Source organism: Leucopleurus acutus (assembly GCF_964270905.1).
Source record: "Leucopleurus acutus genome assembly, chromosome: 9".
In the NCBI taxonomy this organism is placed as follows: Eukaryota; Metazoa; Chordata; class Mammalia; order Artiodactyla; family Delphinidae; genus Leucopleurus; species Leucopleurus acutus.
The window spans coordinates 68,802,672-68,822,825 of record NC_139144.1 but is presented as its reverse complement, the minus strand read 5'-3'; the positions used below and the strand labels follow the sequence as shown (position 1 = coordinate 68,822,825).

Below are 20,154 nucleotides of genomic sequence, written 5' to 3'. Positions count from 1 at the left end.
CAAAATCCACCCCAAGGAAAGGTTCTGTGGAGGGCTTTGGGCCCTGGGACAAGTATCTGTTAAGACTCCTGTTGGGAGAAAGCAGATCAGCACTGTGGTGAGCTCCAAAGAAGTTTCAGATGGCGTATTCAAACCTACTGAGAACAAACGTGGATAGGCTGAAAAAGAGGGACAGAAAGCAAGAGTAAGAAGAGCAGAGCAATCCAGTGGGAGGTACAGAATTTCCTGCTTTCATTTTACTTTTGGCTACAAAGCCAGATTCCTGGTTCCCCCACAGTAACTGTTTTCGTGTGAGATTACGGTCATTTTGGAGGAAAGAAAGTTGTAATGTTTACAGGGCAGTTGTGGTAAGAAGCCAGGTTACTTTCGATCTGGCTAATTGGTCTGGGTTGTATGTTGTGTATGCCTGGATTATAGTTTAGAGCCTCTGCAGCCATCTGTGTGAAGAGCAATGTTCACCATTAAAAAAACAAAACAAAGGAAAAGAAAAAAGTTACTTTTTGAAGAAAAACAATCAGGGATAGAGTAGGGAAGACTTGGAATCCTAGATATAAAGCCACACTATTTAACACACTGTGCTATCAGAATAATGTAGGGTATACAAATCAATGACACATATTAGAAGGCCTTGAAACACCCTCTAGTATGTATAAAAATACATTCATTATGAAAGTGATTTATCAGTTAAGATAAATTTGGCTGCATGAAACAGAAATCCAGTTATGCAGAATTCACTAAAGAGGAGTTTCGGTTTCTCACAAGCAAGACGTCTAGAGCTAGCATGATTATTCCAGAAAATCACCTGGGGTCAGAGTTCTCTGACCTCCTGTCCCACCATCCTCAGAAGGTGGATTTGCCTCAGGGTGGGAAGATGGTTACCTCACTGACTAACAGCATCCACCTCATATTTCAGGAACAAGGAAGGAAAAAGGTGTAATGACACTTAACAGTGAGACCACCACTTCATAAGATGTGAGCTGTTCTGCTCTCTGGCACACACAGTCAGCTGCAAGGAAATCTGTGCCCGTTGCTCCCGACAATTGGGTTCTATTAGTCTAAAAAACAATGAGAAACGGTTATGATTAGTAATGAGTCAGCCGTGAGTGGCATTTTAAATGAAGGATGAAAGGTTGGATTGATCAACACATAGAGTGATGCTGGCTAAGCATGGCACGGCAGGGGTGGGGGGGAAGAAAACTAAATTAGAATTCTCCCTCACTTACTACATAAATATAAATTCCACGTGGATAAAAATGTAATTGCCAGGATAAATCATGGGTAATACTCATGCAGTCATGCAGTGGGGGGATGCTTTTCTAAGCCCAATGCCACAGGCGTAAAGGAGCATAAAGAAAAAGATTGATGAATTCAGTTATTGAAATGTTGAAAACTATTTTGCTATAGCTTCCAAGCAACAAAATATCCATGAACATAATTCAACAAAAAACTATTTACTAACAAAAATCTTTTCAATATATACTACAAAGGGTAAATCTCCTTAATGTAAGATTTAATTAGAGAATAATGAATACAATAAATGGCAAAGGTTCATTAACACAGTTTGGAAGAGAAGAGAAAATTAACCACCTGATACATGAAAATATGCTTAACTTAATTATTAAGCAAAGGAATGCAAATTGACAATAATGAGTTACCATGTTTTACCTATAAAACTGTCTGTTAAAAAACCTGATGACATCAGTGACTGGGGTACAGACATATATGCCTACAGGGAGAAAAACTCAAACTGTTTTTCAGTGGGCAATATAACAGTATATAATACACAATATATTATAAATAGTATATAATATATTAAATACCTTAAATGTCATTGCTAATGTTTATTCTATAAAAATTTTTAGAGATCTGTGAAAGGCTTAGCTATGAAATTTTTGTCATGATATTGTTATTCAGAGTAAAAATTTGCAGAAGCATAAATGTTCACAACGGGAAATTGGTTAAATAATTTTGTTATACAAAAATAGTTTATTCTCTCATTATTAATTATACTATACATGAAATTTTGTGATATGGAAATAGTCTCCTGATATATTAAAAATAATATACAGGGTAAGAAACATTAAAGAGATTGACAAACAGAGACTAAGAACAAGATCAACACGCAGAGAAGATTCAAATGAATCTTTGAATTTATGTTTCAATTATCTGTGATTTCCTTTTATAATTAATATGCAACATTTATAACAACATCAAAAAGCAATAAAATTTATCGTGAATAATGTTACAGCAAAATATCAGTGATGGTTATCCCAGGATCAGAGGACTGTGGAGGCTTTATGTTTTCATTTATAAACTTTTCTGTGTTTCCCTTTAATGAACAAGTAAACTGCAATCTGAAGAAACAAATACTATTTTTTAAAAAATAACACTGAGATGCTCTCTGTTGCTCTCATAATAGAGTCCAAAGTTCATTAGAAGCTATGTAAGTTTCTTCATGATCTGGCCTTTACTTGCCATGAGACATCTCTCTTACTATCTGTTCTACCACAGTCCAAGGCTGGCCAGAACTACTTTCAGTTCTCTAAAAATAGCAAAGCTCGCCCTCCTGCTCTGGGCCTTTGCTCCTGCCCACACGCCCCTTCCTGACTTCTCACAGCTCCTTCTACTGGAACCCTCCCACCCCCTCACCTTCACCACCCAGCTTGGCGGGTCAGGTGCCCTGTGCATGCCTACATCATTGCATTAATCGCACACCATTTTCTGTTTGCTTGTCTTTCTCACACACTGGATTCTACATTCCTATAGGGAAGCATTTAATGAGTGATCAACAATTATTGTTGTCAAAGGAGGTAATGAATGAGTAAGAGAACAAATGGAATCAGCCTCTGTGTATCAGATCCTGCTGTGGACATCTCATTTACTTTATCTCATTGAATACTAACCAAGATTTATGAGGCAGGTGTTATACGCCCCTTTCCAGCTAAGGAGACCAAAAATTTAGGAATTTGGATCACACTCAGCAGCCCCTGGCGCGTAGTAAGTGATAAAAATTACAGAATAAAAGTGCACTCAGTCTGTGGCCATTTCTATAAAGTCAAAACTAAGTGAAGAAATGAGATAATTAAAACAAAAAGCACTTTGCTATGATGAGGTTGAGAGTGGAAATGGAAACAGGTTATTTTACTTTTTTCTTTTCGTCTTGAATTATTTTAGATGTCTACATAGAGTGCCTGGATTCATCTGTATTGAAACCCCTTGAGAATTTTGATAGGTTGAACCAAAACAGAATAATGAAATGCACCCTTCTAGGCAGGAAGGCAGAAGCAGACATAAAAGATTATTTCTCTGTGTTATTTGGCCTTTATGGAAAGGACCATGATGAGCTTCTAGAAAATGCATTATTGATGTGATGTAATAAAGTGAGCTATCTTTCTTCTTTTCCAATAATGACTTATTTTATATTAACCGTGGTATGAAACATTGCCACTAAAGTTGTTTTTCAGCACAAGTGAATTGTATTTGATCTCATACCCTGCCTTTTCCATCTGTTTCAATAACTCTCATGTTTCATCAATGAAGCTTTATTCATGTCATTATTCCATTTCTAGTTCAGCATGGATGCAATGGATTCGAGAAATTTTTCTTGCCTGAATCATACCCTTTGTTCCCTACATTTAGTTTTCTTTGGTTTCTGAGTGATTCTTGGTCAATTCACGCTTACCTTCATATTTCATTTCCTTCTACGAAAAACTTTTAACTGCATGCAGTTGAGAAAACAGATGTTTGCCAATAATTAAATATTTTGTTTTTTAAAACGGCAGCTGCCTCTGCTTAATGTCTTGAAAAATATTAAAATCCACAGCCCTGTTCTTTTACTGTATGTGTGTATCTTAATTTCATGCAAGACTGTTACTGGAGCACCAGGGCAAACAAACTCAAAATCCAAATAAAGGGATTTTTACTTAGAATATCAATTTGGAGGAGAAAAGCTAATTAGGGCTTGATATAACACTTAAAAATCCAAATTATACAAACATTAATGTTCTTCCCCAGCTACATTTGATAATGATGTATTTGTTGTCTACTTAGCATTCAGTTGGCACGAACTCATAAATATATACATAGTGAGCGAATATCCATTTTCTTCCTTCCCATGATGGAAAGTCTTTTGTGTGCCAGGCACTCTGCTAGACAGCGTCTCTGTTCTCTCGGAGCTCACGGTCTCGGAGGAAGATGAAATCACACTGATGAGTGTATAATTACAAGCCAAGGTGAGTGCCCTGAAGACAAGGAGCAGGGTCACAGGAGCTTCTCTGGCGTGAGACAGTTCACACCTTCCAAACCTCTACACTGTGGTCCCTGGGAAATCTGTGAAATGCCTACCCTGCCTGTGCTCACACTGAAACATTTTCCCTGCCAAATGCTTGAGGCAAAAAGTTTGATAGACCTGACCTGGCCAGAATTTTAAAATTCAGTTAAAAAGTCCTTGCTTCTGCGGTTGATACTGCAATGCATCTTATTTTCAGATTTTTTAAGTTTTTTAATTTTTTAAAAAATAAATTTATTTTTGACTGTGTTGGGTCTTTTGTTGCTGCGCGTGGGCTTTTTCTAGCTGCAGCGAGCGGGGGCTACTCTTTGTGGCAGTGCACGGGCTTCTCAATGCGGTGGCTTCTCTTGTTGGGGAGCACGGGCTCTAGGTGCACGGGCTTAGTAGTTGTGGCGCACGGACTTAGTTGCTCTGCAGCATGTGGCATCTTCCCGGAGCAGGGCTCGAACCTGTGTCCCCTGCATTGGCAGGCAGATTCTTAACCACTGCACCACCAGGGAAGTCCCTTATTTTCAGATTTGAAATGAGAAATTTCATCCAGGTGGCTGCCCACCTACCAAGGCTTTATTTAGAATGTTTGGTTTAAAGAGTATCTGCAGCAAAGAAGGGCCTGGAATAAGCACCAGAGTTAAATCCACTGTGGCAATGGCCAGGCAATGTGGTAGTGCTAGCTCGGCAGCATGCACAGTGTTGCCTGGACAACTCTGTCTCGCTTCACCATTGCTCACAAACTCCCTTTGCATCCCATGTATACACACACACACACACACACACACACACACACAACCCTTACATCAAATGCGTACTATTAATTAGAATCATTAGGAAAAGATTGATAAAGCAAGAGGTGCTTGAGTCCATCCAGGATAACTGAAACCCAGGGAAGGAACTGAATGAGAAGAGTGAAAATTTGGCTTTTTGACAAATACACACGGTCAAGGTAAACACTGTATCTGGGAATGATTGACTGGGCTCCCGGTTAAGTGAGTTCATGTTAGACACTTGATGACTTCACATGGGGTAAGTATTATCTGACCAAGCTGCAGAAAAACACAACTCAGAAAGTTAAGTTAGCAGAGAAGGGAGGGGAGGAGGGAGGGAAGGACAGCCCAGTCCTCAGGGTTATTTCATTTCTCTTTGAATGTTCAGTTTCAGATTTGAACCCAAGTCTCTCTGACCTCAAAGCTCTACATTTTCTGCTAAAGTGTAAGCGTACAACAAAATCCCCATGTCCAAAAGTCAGCCCTCCACATAAACTCAGTTCATGCTGATTTCAAAAAGCAGAGGAAGTTTTAATGGTTTCCCATGACACAATGAAAACACCAAAACTCCCAGAAAGGCTTTCACAGCCTCCCACCCAACAGCTCGACTATTGATCTGCTCTTACTTTCCACTTCCAGGAAAAGCTCTAGTCTGCAGCATCTCATGTTGTTGGCTGTCTCCCTCTGGACGTCCCTTTCCCACCCACCAAAGTCCTTGTGTTCTTTGTGTCCCTGCTTCTACCATCCCACCTGCTGTAGGAGGGCTTCCCAATTCCCTTCCCAATTCTTGCCACTCTCCCTGGGCTTCTGTCACCTGTCTCATGTCTGAGGTTATCTTCAGCCATCTGAGCATCTCTCTACAGACTCAGCACAATGCAGGGCACAGAACTGGCTTCGAATAAATATCAGTTACATTGAATTTAAAGATGATGGGTCTGGGGCTTCCCTGGTGGCGCAGTGGTTGAGAGTCCACCTGCCGATGCAGTGGACATGGGTTCGTGCCCCGGTCTGGGGGGATCCCACGTGCCACGGAGTGGCTGGGCCCGCGAGCCACAACTACTGGGCCCACGCCCCACAACTACTGAAGCCCGCGCCCCTAGAGCCCGTGCTCCGCAACAAGAGAGGCCGCGGCAGTGAGAAGCCCGCGCACCGCAACGAAGAGTAGCCCCCATTTGCCACAACTAGAGAAAGCCCGCGCACAGCAACAAAGACCCAACTCAGCCAAAAATAAATAAATACATTTAAAAAAAAAAAAAAAGATGATGGGTCTGTAACTTTATTTGCAGCTAATCTTAATATCCTCTGGAGCTTTCTCCTGGAAAATGGGAAAATCACATTTCAATGATTAACACAAAATTCAGAGGGAGCAAACCCAGCATGGCTGTCTTGTAAGTGGCTCCTGTTACTTCCGGTACCTGATTAAGAACCTGCCTGCCCAACCAGATTATGTGTTTATGTTAGACCCAATTTGAAGGATGAAATGATGCTGGATAGAAAAAGTCCCATTGATTGTCTTTCATGTGCCTCAGCTCAGCAGCTATGCCTGGGTGCCAGCCATGTCCAGTGTAACAATAACCAGAGGCCTGGGTGTTCTGAGGTGAGCTATGGGCTTGAAAGGCACGTTACAGGGTCCTCAGTGTTTGCTCTGGGAGATGCACCTGCTTAGATGCCATTTGAACTACCAGTTTCTTGATAAATTGTCCTTGTACAGCTCCAGCAGACCCCCGGGGGCTGTCTGCACAGCCCTCAGGTTGATGGCTAGCAGACCTGCTCTGCAGGACTCTAGAAATGCAGCTCCTTTGTCTTCCTTAATTCCTTAATTGGCACAGAGGAGATTCCATCCTCCTGGGAAGGCCACAGAGAGACAAAGAGCAGCGTGGTAAAAAAAGCATCCCGCCCACTGAAATGATACCCATTTATTCCATGAGCACTTACACCCAAAAGGAAACAAACATAAAATTACAAAGTAGTTTATGCCTTTCTCCTTATTCATTATTTCCAACATTATTCTTCACAGCCACATGCTGCCTTCCTTTAAAAGGCACCAAAACACTTCTCAGATGTTGTCTGGACACAAACATCCTGAACAAAAGAGCAGAGGCTGCTGAGGGTCATATCCTGTCCCTGCTTCAACAGCCTTCTCCAAGTTCAGCATCATTTGAACATGAGGAAGGAAAAAAATGGTAAAGAGAGGAGGCAGACTGGACAGACAGGCAGATATAAGGACCTGACAGAGACAGCCAGAAAGAAAGACAGAGAAGAGAGAGACACGGGGAGAGAAAGGGTGTGTCCAAGACAGCCTTCACCCAAGTGAGTGCCAGGGGCTGTGCTGGGCTCAATGGCATCCAAGACCTCTTTTTTCCTCCCAAGCACCACTCCCTCTGCTCCCCTGCTACACTTCCCTCACTCTTCCCTCCCCCAAAACACATCGGCCCTCTAAGATTCGGGATGCCCAAGTTGGACCCAGCCTGGGATGGCAGTGACAAGGAGACGTTCCACAGAGTAACAGAGTAAGAAACAGACTCAAGAAAAGAGAACATGAGAAAATAGCCATGGGGAGAAGAAAAGGAAGAGAGAGAGAGAGACAGGGTGATGCTGAGACAAGGATGAATCTCTCTGGGAAGCCATTTTCACATTACAAAGTAAACCTGCTGGGAGCGGGCATGGGGAAGGTGTGGGAGGGTTATCTCCCCACGTTGCTTCACCTACGCTGGGGCCAGACTCCCTGAGAGGTGCAGTGGGGGCCTTTTCTCTGTCCCTTACTTTGTAACTAAGATGCCAACCACCCGTGCTTTCCAAGTTCCTCAGCTTTTAGGGCTCACCCTGCCTTTTAATATTTAAGTGACAGTGGCTTATATTTAGGAAATATATGCTTTAGTCTATAGAGTTCAACTGTCATGATGCCCTGCAACTTATATGCCAATGGCTCCTCCAAAAATAAGGTGAATAATAAAAATTTAAAACATACATAGAAAAAGAGAAATACAGCAATTGTGGCTAAATGTTAATCATCCTTGACTCCATGTAGTGGGCTTAAGGAAGTCAGAGTGCTCTTCTTTCAACATTTCAGGATGTTGAAACTTTTCAATTAATATAAAAGGTTGAAATATCTTTTAAAAATAATAAAAAGCAAGGAAAAAGTTCATGAAGGCCCTTGCCCGGTGAGTGGGTAATAGCCGCACTTCCACATTTCTCCCAGGCGTTGCTTGCTGTGACTTTCTGCACCTGCCAAATCTTCTCATCATTTTCTCCTCAGGTTTGCTGATGCTCCCTTCTCTACAGCTGACACAGACCAAACATGGAATATGAGCCCTTCTTCCTTGATTCCCACAAAACTCCCTACACAAGGCAAGTGTGTGCGGTCACTTTGACCAAAGATCCTGGGGCAATGGTTGGGGGCAGGGCTTACGTTACAGAGCATCAAAAGAATACATGAAAATGGAATATTTTTCTTTTTAAAATTAATTTTTATTGGAGTGTAGTTGCTTTACAATGTTTTGTTAGTTTCTTGCTGTACAGCAAAGTGAATCAGTCATATATATACATATATCCACTATTTTTTGGATTTCCTTCCCATTTAGGTCACACAGAGCATTGAATAGAGTTCCCTGTGCTATACAGCAAGTTCTCATTGGTTATCTATTTTATACACAGTAGTGTATATATGTCAGTCCCAATCTCCCAATTCATTCCACCTCCTTCCCCCCTTGGTAACCATAAGTTTGTTCTCTATATCTGTGACTCTGTTTCTGCCTTGCAAATAAGTTAATCTCTGTCATTTTTCTAGATTCCACATATAAGCGATATTATACAATATTTGTTTTTCTCTTTCTGACTGACTTCCCTCTGTATGACAATCTCTAGGTCCATCCACGTCTCTGCAAATGGCACTATTTCGTTCCTTTTTTAATGCCTGAGTAATATTCCATTTATATATGTACCACATCTTCTTTATCCATTCCTCTGTCGATGGACATTTAGGTCGCTTCTGTGTCTTGGCTATTGTAAATAGTGCTGCAGTGAACATCAGGGTGCATGCATCCTTTCAAATTAAACTTTTCTCTGGATATATGCCAAGGAGTGGGATTGCTGGGTGATATGGTAGCTCTATTTTAAGTTTTGTAAGGAACCTCCATACTGTTCTCCATAGTGGCTGTACCAATTTACATTCCCACCAACAGTGCAAGAGGGTTCCCTTTTCTCCACACCCTCTCCAGCATTTATTGTTTGTAGATTTTTTGATGATGGCCATTCTGACCGGTGTGAGGTGATACCTCATGGTAGTTTTGATTTGCATTTCTCTAATAATTAGTGATGTTGAACATCTTTTCATGTGTTTGTTGGCCAACTGTATGTCTTCTTTGAAGAAATGTCTATTTAGGTCTTCCACCCAAAAAATGGAATATTTTTCAATCAAACTTATAAACACCATTTTCCTTTATGGTTTTAAAATGAGTAGTGCACTTTAACATCCTATTCTTGAAGTCATATTTTCAATAAAGTAAGACAACTGAAAGGTGGCCATTGCTATTTCTAGAAGTCCCCTGGCCAGTCCTACTACCAGGAGGACCAGCCTAAGGTTTTTTGCTGCTTTTCTTTTCTCCTCAAGGCCCAGCCTCCCATCACGCACTCAGCTGATTCCCTTTCCTCCTCCACCCCCTCCCTCTCTCTGTCCACACAAACTCTGAATTCAACTCAATTTCTCATGCAAAGCCACTCATTCTCTCTCTATTCTGTCCCCTGCCTTCAAACCCTGTGTCTATCTGAGTGGTAGGAGGGAGAGCTACACTCAATAGAGCCACAGATCTATTAATTCATTTGGTTAAGCAAAAAATCATTTGCCCCCAAGAGCAATCACGTTAGCAGAGGGCAAAAGCATAGATGCAGTGTTTGTTTAAATAGCAATTAGAAAAATTGTTGCTACCCTGACCCGTGGCTTCACCAAAGAACACTATTTTTTTTTTTTAAGAACCCTATTTAGAATGTAGCAAACACTCAGTAGCAATTTGTATGGGAACTTTGTCTATTTGGCCTGCTGCAGAAAGGCAGTCCTCTTTAAAATGAGCTCTAGGAATGCTACTGTCATCGTATCTTCCTGGGTCACTAGCAGGTGACAGGACAATTGAGACAATGTAAAGAAGACTACCCCTACCCCCTTTTCCCAGCCCAGTGATCTGCCCAACCATCATTGGTATTCTTGACTCAGCCCTCCCACAACAGCTCTATTCAGTCTCTTCAATTCTGTTCAGACTTTTTGACCTGGATCTCAAATCCTTTTGGGGGCCTTACTTTGTACTTCCTATGCCAGGGCCCTGGACCTGTTCTGAATCCACCCTGATCCTGGAAAATCTGCTTTCTGTGCATTGTCCCCACTCCATCTAATCTGTTTGGCTCCATATGAGCAGGATTCAGTGACCTCTGCCTTCATATCATTTCTGCCAGTCCCAGTTTCCAAAGGTCACATGAAAACCTTGAGGAACATCATCCTTTCCCTGTCATTTCTTCCTCCAATATCCCAACTCCCACTGGGAGTTGACGTTTCTTCCCAGAGGCTTATTCCAATCCTCCACCTTTGAGTGGAGTGCACTCTCTGCCTTGCTTCTGGAACTCTGAACCATCAGAAAGAACCATGGAAATATTACTGGTCTAAGACCAGCCAAATGCCTCTTTGTTCTGAACAAGAGGATGTTGGAGTCGTTTGCTTGCATTAAAATGGAAATTTCAGGACAATAAGAAATAGAAACTTGCTCAAGGTCTCACTCTCCAATCCCCTATTAAATGAAGTACCAGGTGATATTTAAATAGCACCTGCATTCCTGGATAAAGGAGGGCTTCTTCAGCTGCAGACCTGCAGGGAGCCCCAGGCAGTGGGTGATGGCCCTCAAAGCAACCAAAACACTGTGAGCAACCAGCATGACCCTTTCCAGGGCAGGGCAGCCATCTCTACCCTCTTGCTATTGCATCCAGCCCCAAAGCTATGATCATAACTTATCTTACCAGATTTGGGATAATATGGGGTGAATGTCAACCTAATTTTGGTAGAAACATGAAAGCAAGTAAGCATGATTTCTAAACAGATGGAATTTTAGTCTAGGGTTTGCAAAAGTTATATTCACCTTCATTGTAATTGTAATTGCCTATAGAGTGGCAGGTAGAACTCCTTGTTCCTTTCCTAAAAATCTGCAACTAATAGCCTCAGCCTGTTAATCCTGTTTCTCATAATTGGGAAACACTGTCTGATGGACTCAGGGGTCTCCTGTAACAACCACATGCCAGCGAGTGGCACTGTTCTGAGAAGAACATCTGCCTTCCTTGAGGACCACACACCCTGGTCCTCTTACAGGTGGACACACATACTCTGCCTCAGGGACTAGTCTGGGGTTGGCAACATCTTCATCCTGGGCAATCAGAGCCCTTCCCATGGAACTGTGTAACTTGAGCTCGCCAGAGACAGCCCTTTCCACTCTGGAGGTAAGATTGGGAATATGTGAGTCCAGAGCCATCAGCTGCTCCTGGGCCTACTTCCTGTCCCAAGCCCACCTGCAGGAGGAGAAAAGGAACCTGACACACACAAGAGAAGCAGAGGTGAGGGACACCGAGGGGGCCCGAGGTTCCACTGACAAAAGTCCTTAGAAAAGTCGTGGGTACAGCCTTCCTGAGGCTCTGTTTTTAGGTTGTGGGTTTTTTTTCTGATATTGGTTTTGACTTTCTGAACTACCCTGATCCCTCCAATGTATCTTTTTTTTTTTTTCTAAGAAGATGTTGGGGGTAGGAGTTTACTAATTTATTTATTTTTGCTGTGTTGGGTCTTCATTTCTGTGCGAGGGCTTTCTCTAGTTGTGGCAAGCAGGGACCACTCTTCATCGGGGTGCGCAGGCCTCTCACTATCATGGCCTCTCTTGTGGCGGAGCACAGGCTTCATACGCGCAGGCTCAGTAGTTGTGGCTCACGGGCCTAGTTGCTCCGTGGCATGTGGGATCCTCCCAGACCAGGGCTCGAACCCGTGTCCCCTGCATTAGTAGGCAGATTCTCAACCACTGCGCCACCAGGGAAGCCCACCTCCAATGTATCTTTTTATGCTTAGATGAATCTATTTGGTTTTCTAATACCTGGAACTCAAAGAATCCTAATTACCAAATGGCCCATTATTTATCTTGATAATTGATGTAATTACTATGTTCCAGGAATTGTGTGGGGCCTTGAGGAAATGCACATAAGTAGAATGGCTTCTCCTCCTACAGTACTCACCCTCCGGGGGAAGCCGCAGCTGGATAGCACTTCTTTCTCTGAGTTCCTGGATTTATCTGGGTGTCAACGACCCTTTCTGAGGATACTTTAGCACGCTCTCTCCACAGGAGCAGCAATGGCCCTTTTTCTATTTTATATTCCTGTTATCTAGTGCAATCATAAAGACCCTCTGAATATTTGTTATGGGAATAAGTGAAATGCAATAATAATAACAACGAAGATGTTTTATAGTTTTCAAAGCCCTTTCAGATAAATTATATCAAATACCTAGAATATCCATGGGATCTTTATAGTAGAAAGTTGATGTTTATCAGCATCACAGCCAAATAAAAACATCCTGTAAGACCTTCAGCTTCCTTCCCTTTTCTTATCTAATCTTAATCTGGCTTTCTAAGGAGGCCTTCTTACTGGGAAAAGAATGAGCTAATGACCAAGAGCAGGGAAGGAAGGGTGATAAAAGCATCTGGTTAACTTGGTTGCATTTCCTGAAAATAAAATTAATTGGTTTCTGTCGAAGATGAATCTCAGGGCCTCAGGTACCTAACAACCTGATCCTCCAGTGGTGACCTAGGAAGCAAAGTTCAGGATCTGCAAAGCTGAGGCCCCGACACCTCATTCACTCTTTCATTCAACAAGTTCTATTGAGTGCCAATTATGTATCAAGCATTACGGTAATTGTTATTACTCTCCCCACTCTCCGTAGTTTACAGCCTAGTTACAGTGGTTCTCAAACTGACTTGTACCTTGGAATCACCAGGAGAGCTGATACCTGAATCCCATCCCCAGAGACTGAAATTTCATTAGTCTGGGGTGTGATCTGGATATCTGGAGTTTTCAAGTGTCCCCAGGTGATTCTAAGTGTGTCACCAAGGCTGAGAACCACTGGTGTAGGGAAAGAGAAAGATGCATAAGCAGGGAATTACTAGCAAGATTTAAGCACATGATGCAATGGGGCCACGTGAGACCCTCTCTGCCCAGGCTTGGAAGACCCTGAGAGGCTTCCCGGAGGAGGCAACAGAGACCTAAGGGGCCATGAGGACTGGCCAGGTGATGATGTTGGGAAGATGGGAGAAGAGTATTCTGAGCAAAAAGAATAGTAAATGTCATAAGAAAGTGCCCTGAAGAGAGAGAGCAATCCTGGTGTGTTAGATGAGAATAGAAAATGGCTTTACAGCAAAAGGAGGGATAGGCAGTGATAAAAATTGAGCTTGAAAAGGTGAGCAAAGGTCAAAACACAAAAATGGAAGTTTTGGGAAGTAACTCGGAAGGCAATGGGGACACGTGACAAGGTGTGCCCCAGGAGAATGAAAGCATCAGCTGTGTTAGAGCCAGAACCCTCATTCATCGGAATAACTGTGATGGCCACACCTGTAAATAGGACCAGCTTGGTGGCATGTTAATGTGGCTTTGTAATTGTGTTAATGATTTATCCTCCCTTTTAAAAATCTTGTCTATACCTAGTCATTGTGTGTGATAAATTTATAGGCTTCTTTTTCTCCCCACGAGATCAAAGCTACTGCATCATCTCATTAACCTTCACCACTGGAGAAGATGGTGAGGTAAATGATATCATATTGGGGAAAATTGTAAACACTTAAAATTTAAAAGACTTGCCAAAAACTCAGTGTGGTAAACTGAGAAAATGCCAAGTTCTGGGGCTGCTTTTTCTGCTGATTCTTAGGCTCTGATTTATCTGTGAGATGACATTGTGGAGAGAGGGGAACAGGTCAGCTTAGAGCATTTCTGAAGAGCAGGGTAGCACCGAGCTTCAAGCTAACCTGCATTTAGAAAGATATCAGAGGGGAACGAAACTGCTTTTTGCTCAGAGAAACTCTTCCGGTTTCAGTTCCAGGGGAAATAGTTAATTCATGAACTGAGCTGTGAGAGAAATGAATGCACTGGTTCCCAGAGGAAAAGGGATCTGGCCATCTCGCCAACTGCTAATACAAATTTTAGGCTATTTTACATTTGCCCTGAATGCTAGATGAGCTAGCTAGATATTGCTTATCTAAAGCTAAAACACTTTGGACTGGGTTTGACGGGTAGATTTTTGCTAACTCAGCCACAACACGATGAGGTTGGCCCATTTATTTGGTTTTGAAGCGGTCGACTGTGTTTCCCAACAAACTGGCAGCTCTTGTAGGCCCCCATCTGATTTTCTGCTGCTCATGCCTGAAGTTCCCTCTCAGCCTGATCACCAGAAAAAGGTGGTTCAAGTTCATCTTTCGGTTCCAGCTCTGAACTCAGTCCATTGCCTGAGTTCAGACAAAGAGGTCAGAGTGTGGATTAGACCAGTACTTCTCAAACTGTAATGCATGTACTCCCACATCACCTGGAGATCTTGTGAAAGCGCAGGCCCCACGTGCTGCATTTCTGACAAGCTCCCAAGTGGTGTCGATGCTGCATGTCCATGAGCCACACCTTTTTCTCTACCTGTTCTGAAGCTCTGAGATCTCTCCTCTCAAAAGCATCTTCCCCGTCAGCCTGCTTCAGTTTCTGTTAGTAGAGCATCTGAGTCTTAAAGGCCTTTTGCCCTTCCAGAGTCTCCTTTTTAAAACACTTTCCCTGGAGGATTAATATTTGATGCTGTGTCTCAGCTAAGAGTATCAGGGATTAGGTTTCAGTTGGTTGAAATACAAACCAAACTGGAATGAGTCAGGACTGTAGATATTAAAGGGACAAAAGCAGCAGGGAACAAAGAAAGGGACTCATTGATGATACATTCTTCCCCAATTAAAGGGAAACTAACAAATGAAAACCAAGCCACTCTCCTTGCCTTCAGCAGAGTTTCAAACCAGAGAATGTTACCTAGAACACACTGGAAAGTCATAACCTTGGAGGTAAATCCCACTCTGCCCTAGGCTTGGGATTTAGGGCAAACTATGTAACCTTCTGCATTGGTTTCCTAATCTGTAGAATGGAAATGACAGTACCTACTCCATCCACCCCACGTTATTGTGAGGGTTAAATGAGATATCTAATCTTAGCTATTGCCAAGCACCTAGTATGGTGGCCCTAATAGTCACTCAAAATATAATCAAAATGTAACAAACAACGCTGTTGAGGTCTGCAAAATTCAGATTAGCAGAAGAGCTCGAGAAGGACTTCAGGAATTCAATAAGGTCCAGTTTGGGATGTACAAAGGAAATACACATCATCATGTAATTTGTCTTCTTGTATCTTGTACTCCATCTCAGCTCTCCGCCTGCGATGACACCTTCCTCGACTCCTCCTTTTAATGATTGTGCCTATCTCATTTACTCCTAGATTCTTTTTCTAGGGAAATGCATATTCAAGAAAGAAAACAGCCGGAGGAATTATTACAGATTCTTCTTGGTATACCTTACTTAATTAGAAGAAAACACTGAAAATCCATTACTTCACTTGCCATTTATACTACCTGATGTTGGGCAAATAACAAACTTTCCCACCCTTGGTTTCCTGCTCCAGGAAACCAAGTGGAAGCAAGAGCAGCTATCCCAGAGGGTTGCTGTGCAGCTAATATGAAATATTATTGTACATGGCCCTTCAGTCATTGAAAACTGCAGTCCCTTCTACCCCAAGCCCCCTTCAGTGTCCCTTCATCCCATGTGTCAAATGGACTAGTCCCTTAGAAGCAAATAAACCAACCTAAACGTTGATTCTAACCTTATTGCTTCATTTATTTTCCAAACACGATATATTCACTCCTGTTCTCTTAACCCTTCCCAAGCTGATGCTGCCCATTTCCCCCCAAACCGTAGCAGCCCAAAGAACTATTTGGAGAAGCTGAGTTGAATGTGATGTTTTAGGGCTGTTCTTTTCTAACAATAGGTCTAAACAGGGCCAGTTTGAATTTCTAAGGAGGTCAGCATCTCAGCCACTCAGCCTCACAGTGGGAACTGCTCATGCGAAAAGGAGGTGTCAGGGACAATACTGCAGGGGACAATGGGGATCCCCCAAGAGGGGCTCTCTTTCTCCTCCCTAGGACTCAAATGGCCCCAAGCCAAGAATCCAAAACAAAATTGTCAACATATGCTTTGTTTCCCAACAAATGACGTTCAGTTTAGGCCATGATAGTTTTTCTAAAATACCATTTAATATAAATTTTGTTTTTTATATGGGTTAGCAGGTGGGGCCTGAAAGGTGCAGAGCAGAATGGCTGTGTGGTATGTCATAAGTCAAGTTGGTAGAGTGACAGGTTCCATGTGTCTGCATGGGGTAGGGAGCTGTTAAAAAAATAAAAAGGAAATCAAGTCAACACTTAGGTGTTGTGAAGATGGAAAAAAATCATAATTTAAGAATCGAGGGGTTGTTAATCTGATTTTTTTTTAAGATGGGAAATGAAGTGTTGAAATACCCCTTGGGTAGAGCACCACTTTTATCAATTCTTACCTCCTCTTTGGGTCTCAGTTTCCTTATCCAGAAAAGGAGGCTAGTTTTGGGTCAGAGGTCACAAAGAGATTTCCCTTCATGTGCTAACTCTGACCTCTGGCAGTGGCTGCTCTGAGGACTGGCCTGAGAAGTCTGAGGCTCCAGCTGGACTGGTGTCACGATAAGTAATTATCTGTCATGAGTCTAGGGTAGAGCCGGTTACAGTTGTGCTGAACACTTGAACCCATGTGAATTAGATGGTTTCTGAAGTCCCTTGCATTCTTTTTTTAAAATATTTATTTCTTTTCCTCTTTTTTTGGCTGTGTCGGGTCTTAGTTGTGACACATGGGATCTTCGTTGAGGCATGCGGGATCTTCTTGTTATGTATGCGGCCTCTGTTGTGGTGCTCAGGCCTCTCTCTAGTTGTGGCACACAGGCTCCAGGGCACATGGGCTCTGTAGTTTGCGACACGTGGGCTCTCTCATTGAGGCTCATAAGCTCAGTAGTTGTGGTGCATGGGCTTAGTTGTGGCATGTGGGATCTTAGTTCCCCGACCAGGGATCGAACTTGCGTCCCCTGCATTGGAAGGTGGATTCTTTACCACTGGACCACCAGGGAAGTCCCATGCCTTGCATTCTTAATAGTTATTGAGCCTAATGTGCCCACCATGGGATGAAGGGCACAGGAAGAGGAGGAGCTGCAGAGTATTAGATTGGGAGGCTCCAGAGAGAGGAGAGTCACCTACAGGTCACCTAGGAGCATAGCTTTGGTTAAAAGACACCCTGAAGTTTGGCTCCCTTTGCAACTAAATGCCACCCACAAAAATTCAAGCCCAGGCAATATGTGTGACACAGAGACCAAGAAACATTTTTTTAAAAAGACAACAAAGGGCTTCCCTGGTGGCGCAGTGGTTGAGAGTCTGCCTACCGATGCAGGGGACGCAGGTTCGTGCCCCGGTCCGGGAAGATCCCACATGCCGCGGAGCGGCTGGGCCCGTGAGCCATGGCCGCTGAGCCTGCGCGTCCGGAGCCTGTGCTCCGCAACGGGAGAGGCCACAACAGTGAGGGGCCCACGTACCACAAAAAAATTAAAAAATAAAATATAAAAGAACAACAAAAATATAGGTCCTCCCAGTTCCCTCGTTTGGCACGTAGGATGGGTTGAATGGTGGTTCCCAAAAAGATTTTTCCATTTCTTCATGTCTAGAACCTGTGAATGTTCCCTTATTTCATAAAAGGGTGTTTGCAGAAGTAATTAAGTTAAAGATCTTGAGATGAAATCATCCGGGATTACTCAGGTGGGTCCTAAATCCAGTGATGAGTGTCCTTATAAGAGACAGGAGGGGTGACACAGGAAGAGGAGGAGGGATTGTGGCCATCGAGGCAGAGGTTGGAGTGATGCAGGCCAAGGAGGCCAAGGAGGGCTGACAGCCACCCGCAGCTGGAAGAGGCAGGGGAGGATCCTCCCCTGGCCCCCAGAAAATAAACATGAGAAAATAAATGTCTGTTGTTATAAGCCACCAAGTTTCAGGTCATTTTTACAACAGCCTCAGGAAACTAATATAGCAGCCTGTTGGACTAACGGTGGGCACAGAATGGCTCAGGCTGGCCAGAGGAAGAGTCAGCGTCGTGGGTTCTGCAGAGGACACTGGCCCAGGTCCCCACCATTCCTTCCAGCCTCCCCTGCCCTTCAGACTCTCTGCCTGACACAGGATCATTTCCGCAGCCCAAGCAAGGGGCCCATGCCCGGATTCCTCTGGGCCTCCACTCAACTGCACCACCTTAGCCTTCAGATGGCCTCATGCAGGCCACCCTCAAGCCCACCTTGACCTCAGCCAAGTTCTATAGTCTAACTCAGCTATAAGCTTAATAATTCAGGTAATTCTAGTTGCACAGAACGCTCCTGGCTCTGTTGGAGAACATACTCTCAAGATAGACTCCCTCCCCTTTATTACCCAAATGACAGCTTATGACTGCGTGCACAAATACCACCGAAGCTCGGCCAGCATTTGCCAGCTGAAAATGGAGCAGCAGAGGAACTCAAATGTGATCAACCTCCCTGAAACAGTGTTTGATAAGGAAACGTTACTCTCCAATTTGCAATACATAATGGGCAAAGGGACCATGTCTGAAATTTCATCTTGATAACCTCAGAATGTCAATCTATAGGAAGGAACAGCAATTCACAGTAATAACAAGTAGACCAAACCATGAATTTCTTTTGCTGTTATTGCCCCTGCCTTACCTTTTTCTAATGACGGGTATTGCTGGGCATACTGAGGAAATCTGAATTTCACTATATAGCAAGCCCCTCTCCCTCCCCTGAAACTTACACACACTAGGCCCACTTGTCATTTCATTCCACAGCCACTTACTAGACCTCTCTAGGAAAAACAGAGCCAGCTATCCTGTGAGCTCTCCCTCCCCACCCCTGTCACAGCTTGTGGCAAGGGACTAATGTGGCTCAAACCTCTCGTTTTATTATGAGAGTTGTGGTGAGGAAAACCCGGGCCACGGATTCTATTTACTATATATTGCTATAATACCATATATTATTATAGCTTACTATTTACCATCTGTGTGACATAGAGCATTTATTTGACGTCTGGGAAACACTGGCTTCTCATCTATGGGGAAGGAATAATAATAGTTTTCTTGCATGATTACAGTGAGAATCAACGTACTTAATTCTGGGCCTGGCACATCTGAAGTCCTCAGGAAATATTCGTTACTGTGATTCCCACTGCTATTTTTGTGATTGTTGTCTTGACTACCCTCCCCCAAAGATACATAATCCCCTACCTCCCCCCCACCAGGTCTGCCTGCCTCCATGTTTGCTCATATGATGACTGAAGGAGGGATGCATGGAAGAAATGGAAGCACAGACTTGGAGCCCACTGGATCAGAAGGGGCCCGAGCCATTCCAAGACTAGGAGATGCATCTGTGTACCAACCTCTTTGATGAACTTTCTTTCATATTCTGTACACAGAGTCCTCATTAGACACTTTTGCTTCAGAAATCACAGCAGCCTAACTGACACTTGGTCTTATCTCCCAAATCACCAACGTGTGTATGAAATATGCATCACCCCAAGAAACCCATCACAAATTTTGCTTTGTCAATGATTAGACACGTTACTCCAAAATTGCCCAGTGCAGACAGCCCAGGCTGCTTTGGCCCCTCCCTTCCACCTGGGATGGCCCTGCCAGTCACCTTTGGCCACGCACAGAGGGAAGGGCTTCTGTTTCTGTCCCCACCAACCTGGTCTTTGTCCACCAAAAACTCCAGCCTCATCCCCCTTGGGGTGCCGGCTCTATGCAGCACTTTAAACTGTGGTGCATCCCACTGCACCCCCTTCTGCGCCTCAGCTCTGACTCTTCCCCTCAACCTGCCCACCGCTGCCCTCACCTCTCCATTTAGCCATGCTCCTCTGTACCTGTACACGTCTGGCTCTTGACCAAAATGCAGGTTATTGACATTGCCTCGGACCTCCTTAGGCGAAGT

General features: G+C 43.5%; 1 long non-coding RNA gene across 1 annotated transcript in view; it reads left to right on the top strand.

The window, feature by feature from the left end:
* Positions 1-8,397, top strand: part of LOC309966705 — a 51,235-nt gene extending 42,838 nt beyond the window's left edge. The window contains exons 2-3 of the long non-coding RNA XR_014326475.1: positions 4,141-4,232; positions 8,306-8,397. This is a non-coding gene — a long non-coding RNA (uncharacterized lncRNA). The remainder of the gene's footprint in view (positions 1-4,140; positions 4,233-8,305) is intronic.
* Positions 8,398-20,154: the final 11,757 nt, after the last annotated feature.